Genomic DNA, 12089 nt, shown 5'->3' on the forward strand with positions numbered 1-12089 from the left:
GTTTATTACGAGGACACGCTATACAATGAATACGGATGGGACAAGAAGAAAAATGTGGACGGGACAGGAGGAAAAATGAGGATGGGATAGGAGGAATATTAGTGATAGGATAGAAGGAAGAATGGGGGGGGGGATAAGAGGAAGAATGGGGATGGGACGGGAGGAAGACCGGGGATAGGGTAGAAGATAGAACAAGGATGAAATAGGAGGAGTGCCTGTGATACCAGTTGCTCGAAAAAGTCCAAGATAAATGATGTTGCACTCTTCTTGACTGGGGGATTTCTTCAACACCTTTTCCTTAGTGAAACTTCTTTGCTGATTACACTTTTATTTTCTCTTGCATGTTACCGATGAGGACCATGGGGGATTAAAAAAATTCTCATCATTAGCATACAAGAGAATATGAAAGTGCGGAATGCATAATAAATCGTCAAGGAAATGGTGTTACGAAGTCTCCTACGGCAACGAGAATGAAGCTGAGTCGAGAATGGGGATGCGAAGAACTGTGATACTACCAAGGAAGCATATAAATAAAAATAAAACAATGAGAGAATGAGTAAGGCAATAGATGAACATAAGAGAAAGGATGATGAGAGACGGGAGGAGACAATGAAGGTGATAATAGTGCTTGAATTCTATGTTAAGTGGAAGATAATTTCAAGTTTGAGTGAGGATGTGGTGAAACGAAAATACGAAGGAGGGGGGATAGACCATAATCCTTTCACCTTAACCAGGTATAGATTTTTATTCTTTTCCAACTTATTTTATGTTGCACATTTTCGTGACTAGCATCGTATGCTTGTGTTAATATCTTGTTACAACTCAACACTTAAGATGGAGAGATGGCAATTTTACGCCGTTAGTGTAAAATCAGTATGTGTATATATATATATATATATATATATATATTGTTACGGAACAGAGAAAGATAATGTACACTTTAAGTGAGAATGCTAAAAATCACTACTGTCCCGTAAAGTTCCAGGTTCAAAACAAAAGAGTTAGGTAAAATTACAAGTTAAAGTTTAATGCTCAAACTAACAACAAAACATTCAGGACTCATAAGGATAATGTAATGGCAAATAAACAGGTTAAATGTATGGTTAACTGCAATAGCCTCTATCAACACGAAATTAGCAAGAGTAAATTTATCTAAGTCAGCCCTGATAAAATGAGATACCAGATAATACTCAGTGAATGCCAGATAAATTATTACAGATACAAACTATTATCAAAAATGACTGACAAAGAACCCTACATAAATTACAAACTTCACTAGGCCTACAAATTAAACTTATGCTATACAGTACAAGAACAAAATGCAACAACGGTTATACTCAAATTCCACACAGCTGCTAGATGTTTGGAGATTTCTTGAGCACTCACAATAATAATATCTGTACAGGGGAGGACAGAGATGTGAACAAAATGAGGAGCAGATCTAAGTGGCAATGATGTAGAGACTGAGCTCATTATATAGGGGCCAGCAGAGCATGATACAACTTGTAAGAAGGACGCGCAAATGAAGCCATGGGGACAAAGAGCTGAAAATCCCGCTCTGGATAACAGAGAGAACGACTTACTCTACTATACGGTAGAAGGGGGGAACTGAGGCAGAACACGCTCGTGATCAAACATGCAGCAACTGTGCGTTAAAATTACACAAAGGATGATGAAATCATAGGCTATGTAACACCTCCCCACAAAGAAAAAAGAAATTTACAAAGGAAATTTCTTATTACTCTAAAACAATCTGTATATGGCATTACAGACCATGCAAAGGTCTTCCCTAATGTTACAAAAAATGAGATCTCCCTAGCACGTTCAGTCATAGGTACTTGCCAGTATCCCTTTAACAAATCAGACTTACTTATGTACCTAGCCTTTCCGATCTTGTCTATGCAATCTTCCACACGAGGGAGAGGGTAAGTGTCTGTTTTGGTTATCTGATTAACACGTCTGTAGTCGATGCAAAGCCGCTGTGACCCACGTGGCTTAGGGACCAGAGTGACAGGAGAACTCCACTCTCTCTGACAGGGCTCAATCATCTTGTGGTCCAACAGGTAGCCAAGCTCCTTCTGGATGAGAGGAACTTTCACTGGGTTCACACGGTAAGGAGGCAATTTAATTGGCTTTGCGTCTCCAACCTCGACATCATGCATCAACACAGTAGTTCTTCCTGGAGTGGCACGGAACACTTGCGGGTACTCCTGCAGTAATGCCGAAAACTCCTGCCTTTCCTTGGGAGGTAGATGAGAAAGCTTAGTCTGGAGATCATTCATGATATCAGGATTCTTCCCCAAACTATCACTCAGGCTCATGCTGCATGGGAGAACTTCACTTGTAGACTCGGGTGGAACAGCTACAGTGCAGACTGGATTATTTTCGTCCCGCCTGTGATATAACTTTAGCATGTTGATGTGACATAGTTGCTTGCTCTTTCTACGATCTGGTGTGGCGATGACATAGTTGACATCACTGAGTTTCTTCTCCACGAAATAAGGACCACTAAACTTGGCTTGAAGAGGTTGCCCATGAACTGGTAGCAGAATCAAAACCTGATCTCCTGGCTGAAAGTGGCGTAACCTGGACTTCTTATCATACCAAGTCTTCATCTTCTCCTGAGCAGCTCCTAAATTCTCTCTCGCCAGCTGTAAAGCAGTGGACAGCCGTTCTTTGAACTTCATCACATACTCCAGCAGGTTGACGTCATCTTCCTCCGACAGCCAGCATTCCTTGAGTAACTTAAGGGGTCCTCTTACTTCATGGCCAAAAAGTAGTTCAAAAGGTGAGAAGCCCAGTGATTCATTTGGAGATTCTCTTGCAGCAAACACAACGAATGGAAGACCTTTATCCCAGTCTTTCTGATGTTCCAAACAGTATTTCTTGAGCATCGATTTGAGTGTTTGATGATATCTCTCCAACGCTCCTTGGGTCTGGGGATGGTAAGCTGAAGACGTGATCTGGGTGATGCCCAACTCTTTCAGAGACTGCTTGAAAACGTTTGACATGAAAATAAATTACTTCCCGGTCTGACTGTACCTCCTTGGGCAGACCAAACTTTGTGAAGAACCCTAGCATTTCCTTAACCACGTTCTTTGCTGAGATGTTTCTAAGTGGAATGGCTTCAGGATAACGAGTAGCCATATCAATCATGGTCAACACATAAGAAAATCCTGAAGAAGTCTTAGGAAGAGGGCCCACAATATCCACCAACACACGGGTGAAAGGGCCTCAAAAGGAGGAATGGGAACTAGAGGTGCAACCTTTTCGGTCTGATTACACTTCCCCACAACTTGACAGGTGTGACAAGACTTACAATACCAGGAAACATCCCTGAAGATACCTGGCCAGTAGAAGTGTTTCAAAATGCGTGCCACAGTCTTCCTCACTCCAAGGTGTCCTGCCAAACTGGAATCATGAGCCACTCTAATGATATCCTGCCTACAAACACGAGGGATGACAACTTGATGTACAACCTCCCATTCACAGTCGGCTGATGCTGTTGGGGGTCTCCACTTCCTCATAAGTACTCCTGACTTTACATAATAACAAGTAGAAGCACCTGCTGACTCTTCTTCACTGTAAGCAGAGTTAGCTAGACTTTTCAACTCAGGGTCAGCAACCTGCAACTCAACCAACTCTTGACGAGACAAATTATCAACACTACGGGGTACTGCCTCATCTGGTGAGTGGTCCAAATTAGTAAGAAAAGTGTCAGCTAGGATAACATCATCATCATCATTATCCTCTAAATCACCAGTAACTTTAGACTTAGCCCTAGTGACAGCACATGCAGGGAACACATCAGGGACATCACAATCCTGGGCCGCAGCCACTGGCTCACTAGACAACTGAGGAGCTGGACACACTTGACTTCCACCAATATCATTTCCAAGTAAGAAAGTTACACCTGACATTGGGAGTGTCTCAACCAACCCAACCATAACGGAACCATTAACAAAACCAGACTCTAAATTCACTCTGCACAGAGGGACAGAGAAGTAATTATTCCCTACACCTTGTAAGATTACAGTTTCATCAGAGGAATTAACATTAGAGCCTAGAACACTGGTCAGCATAAGGGATTGGCAAGCACCTGTATCACGATATATTTTAACTGATTTCCTGTCATTATTGTCCAGAGGACTGACAAAACCATCAGACAGGAAATTAGCACATGAACTCTTGAGAGTGTCACCCACGTTACTGCTCAAAAGAGGAGCTCCATCATGAGAATTTAAGTTACCCCTCAAAGCAGGTTCAATTAACTCAGTTAAAGAATTCTGGGAACTCTCAAGAGTGGACACTAGACCAATTGACTGAATATTTAAAGACTCCTTTTTGTTCACATCACGCTGTCTCCTGAAACATCTCTCCGTAGTATGACCAAGCTTACTACAATAAGTACATTTACTTTTCTGAAATCTAGAGGTGAAGCTGGTATTTACTTCCTGAGAAACATCATCCTTATTCTCTTTCCTGTTACCTGTACTCTGAGTAGAGGCAACGTACTTACTCTCAGCTTTCCCTTTTTCTTTAGAATATCTCTTGTGAGTGAGAACATATTCATCAGCTAAAACTGCAGCATCAGACAAATTATCTATTCTTTTCTCATCGAGATATAGGCTTACATCTTTATAAATACACCTCTTGAAGTCCTCCAGCAATATCATCTGCTTAAATTTGTCAAAATCAGAATCCACATTCTTAGAATTTAACCACTGCTCTAACAGATCTTCTTTGATTTTTGCATACTCAACATGGGATTGCTTATCTTGCTTGTAAGTTGTCCTAAATTTTACTCTATAGGCTTCAGGAACAAACTCATAGGCCTTAAGAATCAAGCTCTTAACTACATCATAATTATCAGATTGATCCTGAGGCAAAGATGCATAAGTTACTTGAGCTTTACCGGTGAGAACAGTTTGAAGGAGTACTGGCCAATACTTTTTAGGCCAATTAAAACCTGTAGCTACCCTCTCAAACAACTGAAAATAATTTGTTAAATCAGATTCAATAAAAGGAGGGACAAGTTTAACATTTTTAGCCACATCAAAATCATCAGAGCTAGATGATCCAGTTCCACCTTGTTTCATGCGATACTCATGGTCTGCCTGAATCCTGGCAAGTTCAACTTGTGCCTGAGCCTGTATCTGTGCCTCCTGAATCCGAACCTGAGATTCCGCCTCCTTAGCCTGAGACTCAGCCTCCTTAGCACGTGCTTGAAATTCAGCCTCCTTAACACGAGACTCTGCCTCCTTAGCACGAGCCTCCTGCAGGGCTAGCTGTAACTTAGCCATTTCAATCTGCGTTTGCTCATTTGGAGGAGTTACATTAAACAAGCTCTTATTAATCATGCCAACAATTTGATCTTTAGAATGATGAGAGTGAACTGCAATTCCCAATTGTTGAGCAACAAGCTTAAGTTCATTCTTTGTTCTGTTTTCTACATCACACACTGTTTGCACATTTGACAAAAAATCTTTGGCTTCATCAAGTGTAGTAATAGTAGACATCATGAATAAGTAACAGTCACAAAATATTAAGCAATATCCTTATGATAATATCCTGAATATCCTGATAAGAGGTCGCCAAATTTATGTTACGGAACAGAGAAAGATAATGTACACTTTAAGTGAGAATGCTAAAAATCACTACTGTCCCGTAAAGTTCCAGGTTCAAAACAAAAGAGTTAGGTAAAATTACAAGTTAAAGTTTAATGCTCAAACTAACAACAAAACATTCAGGACTCATAAGGATAATGTAATGGCAAATAAACAGGTTAAATGTATGGTTAACTGCAATAGCCTCTATTAACACGAAATTAGCAAGAGTAAATTTATCTAAGTCAGCCCTGATAAAATGAGATACCAGATAATACTCAGTGAATGCCAGATAAATTATTACAGATACAAACTATTATCAAAAATGACTGACAAAGAACCCTACATAAATTACAAACTTCACTAGGCCTACAAATTAAACTTATGCTATACAGTACAAGAACAAAATGCAACAACGGTTATACTCAAATTCCACACAGCTGCTAGATGTTTGGAGATTTCTTGAGCACTCACAATAATAATATCTGTACAGGGGAGGACAGAGATGTGAACAAAATGAGGAGCAGATCTAAGTGGCAATGATGTAGAGACTGAGCTCATTATATAGGGGCCAGCAGAGCATGATACAACTTGTAAGAAGGACGCGCAAATGAAGCCATGGGGACAAAGAGCTGAAAATCCCGCTCTGGATAACAGAGAGAACGACTTACTCTACTATACGGTAGAAGGGGGGAACTGAGGCAGAACACGCTCGTGATCAAACATGCAGCAACTGTGCGTTAAAATTACACAAAGGATGATGAAATCATAGGCTATGTAACAATATATATATATATATATATATATATATATATATATATATATATATATATATATATATATATATATATATATATATATATATGTTTTTTACTTCAGGAGATACCAGTGATACCGTTCACAAAGCCAAGCGATACGGTAGTATGTAAAGCAGAAGTGGAAGAAGAGGTAATACAGTGAATTTGGATATTAGAATAAAAAGAGGAAAAGAGATGAGCAGGAGAAGAGAAGCGGACGAATAAGAGAGGGCCTAGTGTGGAGGTACTGTGGATGACTGAATATCAGAATAAAGAGGAAAAGAGAAGAGACGGAGAAAAGGAGCGGACGAATAAGAGAGGGCCTATTGAGGAGGTACTGTGGATGATAAGAAAATAACCACTTGTAGTCCTGCTACCGTCATATCATCTTATTCAGTTTAGGAAGGACTTCATAGACTGAAAGCAGTAAAAGTTCACTCCATTAACCTATTCAGTACAGTGATGACTTTATAATTCATTCATTCGTATTAACACCTGCGAATTCATGCAGCTTAGAAAGGATCTCCCGAACTGAAAGGATTAAGAAAGCAGTGAGAGAAGTGAGATTACATTAAAGATGGGACAGAAAAGGATATGCAATAAGTCGAAAATGTAATAAGCCGAAATTGAGAAAATACGCGAAAAAGAGAAGATAAAGCTGAAAAAGAGTGAGGAGAAGACACGAGAAAAAGAAACAAATCTAAGTGAAACTGGCCTTAAACTATTAACTATTATCTGTAATCAGTAAATGAGAAGCAGGTAAACAACAGGAAATAATAGGGGTTGGCAAGAGGGGAAATGAAAAATTGGAGAAAATGAAGAAAATGAGGAAGCAATAGTGGAGAAGGAATGACAGGGAGAAAGGTGAGGGAAAGGTGAAGCAAGGACAAGAGAAAGAAGAAAAAGAGAGTTCAGGGGAGAGGGGAGCTGAGAAAGAGATACATGCAAAAGAAAAAATAAAGTGAGGTGGAGAGAGATGTCAGCTAAGACAACGGATAACAGGGAGAAGAGTAAATGGCGGAGGAGAAATTGAAGGGGGGAACTAGAAAAAAAAAAGAGATACTGAAGAAGAGGGGGAGTAGATGACAGAGACGGAGACAGAACTGACTGAAGAGAACGCTGAAGTAGGCCCAAAGGTAGAAGGGAGAAGAGAGAGGTTAAGAGGAAGGGGAAGGGGAAGGGTTTAGAGAGGTAAGAGAGATAGTAAAGAATAGTAGTAGTGAGGCAGGGACAATGGTAGAAGAGAGAACTGAGAGGTAAGAGGAAGGGGAGAGTGGATGAGAAAAAGTATGAGAGAGAGTCTGTGGAGAAAGGGTGGTGAGGAGAGAATGAGGTAGGTAGAATAAGAGAAGATAAAAGCATTCTGATATCACAGTAGCGGGAATTGTGCTAAACACACACACACACACACACACACACACACACACACACACACACATATGGAAAGGTTGTTAATAAAAACAGATACAACAATTTCAGCCAGACCTGGACCTGAAGAGAGTTCAAGTCGGGCCGAAACAGTTTTATCTCCCCAATAACAACTTTTCCAAATGTGGGTATCATCCTTCCAGAAGAAGTAACAAGGATGGGAAAGTTGAAGGGACATGGGAGGTAAGAAAGTTACTAATAAAAAAGAATGGTGGAAGAGGAAAAGGGGAGACTTGCAGCGAGAGGCTCAGTGGATTCGTCAGTCTGGTATAGGCTTCACATTTAAGGGACGTTTCGGGGTGGTGAGTTCGATCGCTACTGATTGCCACTAAGTTTGTGGGGTAGACGTTCACAAGTTATCGCCTGACCGTAGCAATCAAATAACCATACCCGCACCATATCACTGTCTACTAACACCATCATCCGTTCACCGACTGTTCCTCGTATGTCCTTTGTTTCCCCCCTCCTCATGGTTGGGATAACCCCCCTTATTCTATTCCTGCCAGCGCTAGACGATTTTGTTTGGTTGAGTACGATTCATAAGGTCTGAAATTGTTAAATGTGTCATTAAAAGGAGATGAGACTTGGTCAAGAAGGTACAGTGATTGAAACAGGAAAAAAAAAAAAGTGATACAGTTGTATGGCGTACTGGCGTAGGCAACATGATGTCGTGGGCTATATATATATATATATATATATATATATATATATATATATATATATATATAGTTGTTGTTTTTTTTTACTGTAGCACCTCTTTCTTAGCGATTTATATTGCTTATTATACCCTTATTTTATAATGTACGTTATTTATGTTGTCTCAGTATCGAAAAAGTTTGTATCAATAACACACAGGGGAATATTGAAGTGAAACATGCAAATCGCTGAAGAAGCCACTCCAAAGCCACTCTGAATAGGGCCATGAATCCATTTTGTTCCGCCCTACCCCTACAGTAGGGTGAAGATAAGTGGAGTTGAGGCGTGGTAGTTGGTCGAGGAGGAGGTCGAAAGGAGAGGAGAAGACGGTGAAAGTAGGTGGGGGAGAGGCAAGAGAAGGAAAGGAGGGAGGGAGATGGGAGGGAACTGAGGAGGGAGCAGCCTTTGGTTCCTTCTTCCTCGCATTAAAAAAAAAAAAATGTGGAAAGAGAGGATAAGGTAATGGAGAAAGGAAGGGGGGTGAGGGTGGAATGAGGGAGAGCATAAGAGAGAGGAGGAGAGGAAGGGAGAAAAGAGGTAGGAGAGTGGAAAGAGGTGGGAGGGAGAGAGGGAGGGTAGAGGAGAGGGTCGAGAGAAAGGAGGATGGGGGGGGGAAGGGTCGAGAGAGAAGGATAATCATTATGTCTGATACCGACAGAGCTGAGCAGAATGAGAAAGCAATTGCAGGAAGACGGCGAAAAGCCAGTGATGTCGATAGATCACTAAAAGAGGATTATGATGCAGAATGCTGACATTATGGCAAGCAATAATGTGGAGATTATAACGAGAAAGAATTAAATTATAAAAAATAGCAAGCACACTGAGCGAAATGAGAAGACGGGATGATGAAGTCAAGTGAACTGATAGGATGAAAGATAATGGAGAGAACAGAGAATGGAATAGAGGAAAGGTCAAAGGAGAGTGGGAGGGATTGAAGAGTGGGAGAGAGGGAGGCAGGGGGAGTGGGAGGGATGGGGGAGTGCGGGTGGGATGAGGAACGGGAGAGAGTGGGAGGGATGAGGGTGCACGGGAGAGATGGGGAATTGTAGGAGAGATGGTTAATGTGGTGGGATAGGAGTGTATGGGCGGGACAGGTGTGAGTGGGAATTGGGTAATATGGGTGGGATAAGGGTGTGTGGGCGGAATGGGGGAGTGTGGGGAGGGATAAGGGAGTGTGAGAGGACAGGGAAGTGTGGGTGGGGGAGTGTTGGAGGTGGAGGGACAGGGGAGAGCTAAAGGGATGGCAGCGTGTGGGTGGTGGGGATGGGATGGGAGGTGGGGGCTTTGAGGCACGAAGATGAAAGCATGTAAGGTATTTATATTGATGGACGAAGGGGGAGGGACGAAATGACGAGAATTAAGAGAGAGAATGGGAGAAATGAGAATTCGAGGGCGAGAAAATGAGAGACGAGAGATGATCAGGGAACAGAAGGCTCATGACGGAAGCTGGTGGATATCATCTCAGGTGATTAATCTCCAAGTATAATGACACAGCGCTGGAGTGTGACGCCTTGCACGATGTGGCGCCGATGCACTTGGACGGAGGACTTACCCGAGAGCACAAACGTCCCTCAACTTCCCCCCACCCCCCAACTCCCAAATGGAGGACGGCTGACTACAGCATTAGTTCCCTTTGGTCCGCTGGGTTCACGTCCACAGCACAGGGATACAACTAACACTACTAGATCCATGACACGTTTTGGTACCGCCAGACAATTTTATTAATCTACGGGACGACTTCTCGTAGTGCAAGGGTTAATCTACACAAGCATGCAGTAAGGCGATCAGAGGTCAAGTACAAAAGGATGCATGCAAAGTGATGCCCTGATTCTTGAAAGGTAAAGTATCTGGTAACTATTTTAGCATATACTCCTCCTCCTCCTCCTCCTCATCATCATCATAAGCAGTACGGCAGTAGCACCACAACCATCACCATCACCATCACCATCATCCTCATTTTCATTTTTTTTCTTCACATAAAGTGAAGAAAAAAAAATAAACGGTAAAACAGTAAAAAGGGAATAATTGAAGGGAAAAAACAGCACAGCGAGAATAACTTAATGAAAAAAGGGAGATGGTAGGAAAAGATAATCCAGAAACTTTGCATGAGAAACAAAAGTGTCGGGGTGAAGGGAGCAAAAAGCAGCATGACTCTTGGACAGTACTGCTGCCGAGTGTTTTGAAAGGAAAGACTCAAGAGGCTTATATTTCTTTATCTGTTGATCAAAGTGCTAACTATGATTGTTTAAAAGATGCCATTCTCAAAGCATATGAACTCGTGCCAGAGGCATATAGGCTTAAATTTAGATCCATCTTTAAACTGAAAGATTTGTACTATGAATGGGATGCGAAAATTGGGAAAAACTACTACGTTATCAAAAAGATTACAGAAATGGACGACATTTCTGTTCTCTCAATATTCAAGCCTTGGCAATACTGTAACACACAAAGACACTGCCATAAACATGAAATAAGCGGTATCACTGAAATAATTATGACAGACAACTGAAATATGCCAAACAAGAAGACACACTAAAACACATTCTGGCACTCGTGGGCACACAGAACATACACAGAGTCACACCTAAAACACACACACACACACACACACACACACACACACACACAGCTATCCCCCAACCCCCATCCCCTACACACACGCGGACGCACACACAAACATGGGCAAAACCCCCTCACACATACACACCAAACCCTCCACACTAACTCACGTACAACCCAGCATATATCCCCAGGAAGATATTAGTCTCATCTGGCACCTCCATTTACTGCTCCAACCTTATCTCTCCCTCTCCCCCGCTCCCTATCTTTGCCGCTGAACTATGTATGTCCTGGCAAGAGATTGGCACAGGAGTCATACCCTTGCAGATACGCTGATATAAAGAGTCTTCTTGAAAAATCTTAGGAGGAAGTGAGGTCATTAGCCCCTTCCTGGTCTCTATGGCGGTTCTGCTTCCGAAATCTTCCCGATGTGTCTCCCTCAAGTGCTAGTAATGTACGCGGCATAAGAGGCTTTGCAACATCTCTTTCTTACCGATTTATTTTCCACACTACACCTCAGTATATTCTTGTGCGGTGCTGGAGAGGGACGCCTTCATGTGGTAGCATCTATTTAACCAGGCGGCTCAAATGCCTGGTTATACTAACGTGTCTCAATCACCTTCCTATCAACCAAAAGGAGGAGAATGGACTGCACAAGGGCATCTTAAGTCTGCAGTTCACTGGGTTCAAGTTTCAGATGAGCTTGGGGCCACAAAATAACAATAATCTTCTTGTATGTTACTGAATCAAACTACGCCAACATTAACAAACAGCACACAAGAGAATGGACACTGCAAATTAAATAACTAAGGAAGTGGTGTCACGAAGCCTCCTATGCTATTTAGAATAAAGAAAAATGACCGAAAAGAGCCACAACGCATTCTAGCTACCCACAAAATGAAATTATTTTTATGTTATACATATTCTGTTATGTTGCGTAAGGTTACCTTTGGAATTTACGCTTCGAGGTTATTCACTGAAAACATTCGCAGCGATCTGTGAT

This window comes from Coenobita brevimanus, chromosome 68, assembly GCF_032717465.1.
Source record: "Coenobita brevimanus isolate Jiangsu-jjx chromosome 68, ASM3271746v2, whole genome shotgun sequence".
Classification (NCBI taxonomy): domain Eukaryota; kingdom Metazoa; phylum Arthropoda; class Malacostraca; order Decapoda; family Coenobitidae; genus Coenobita; species Coenobita brevimanus.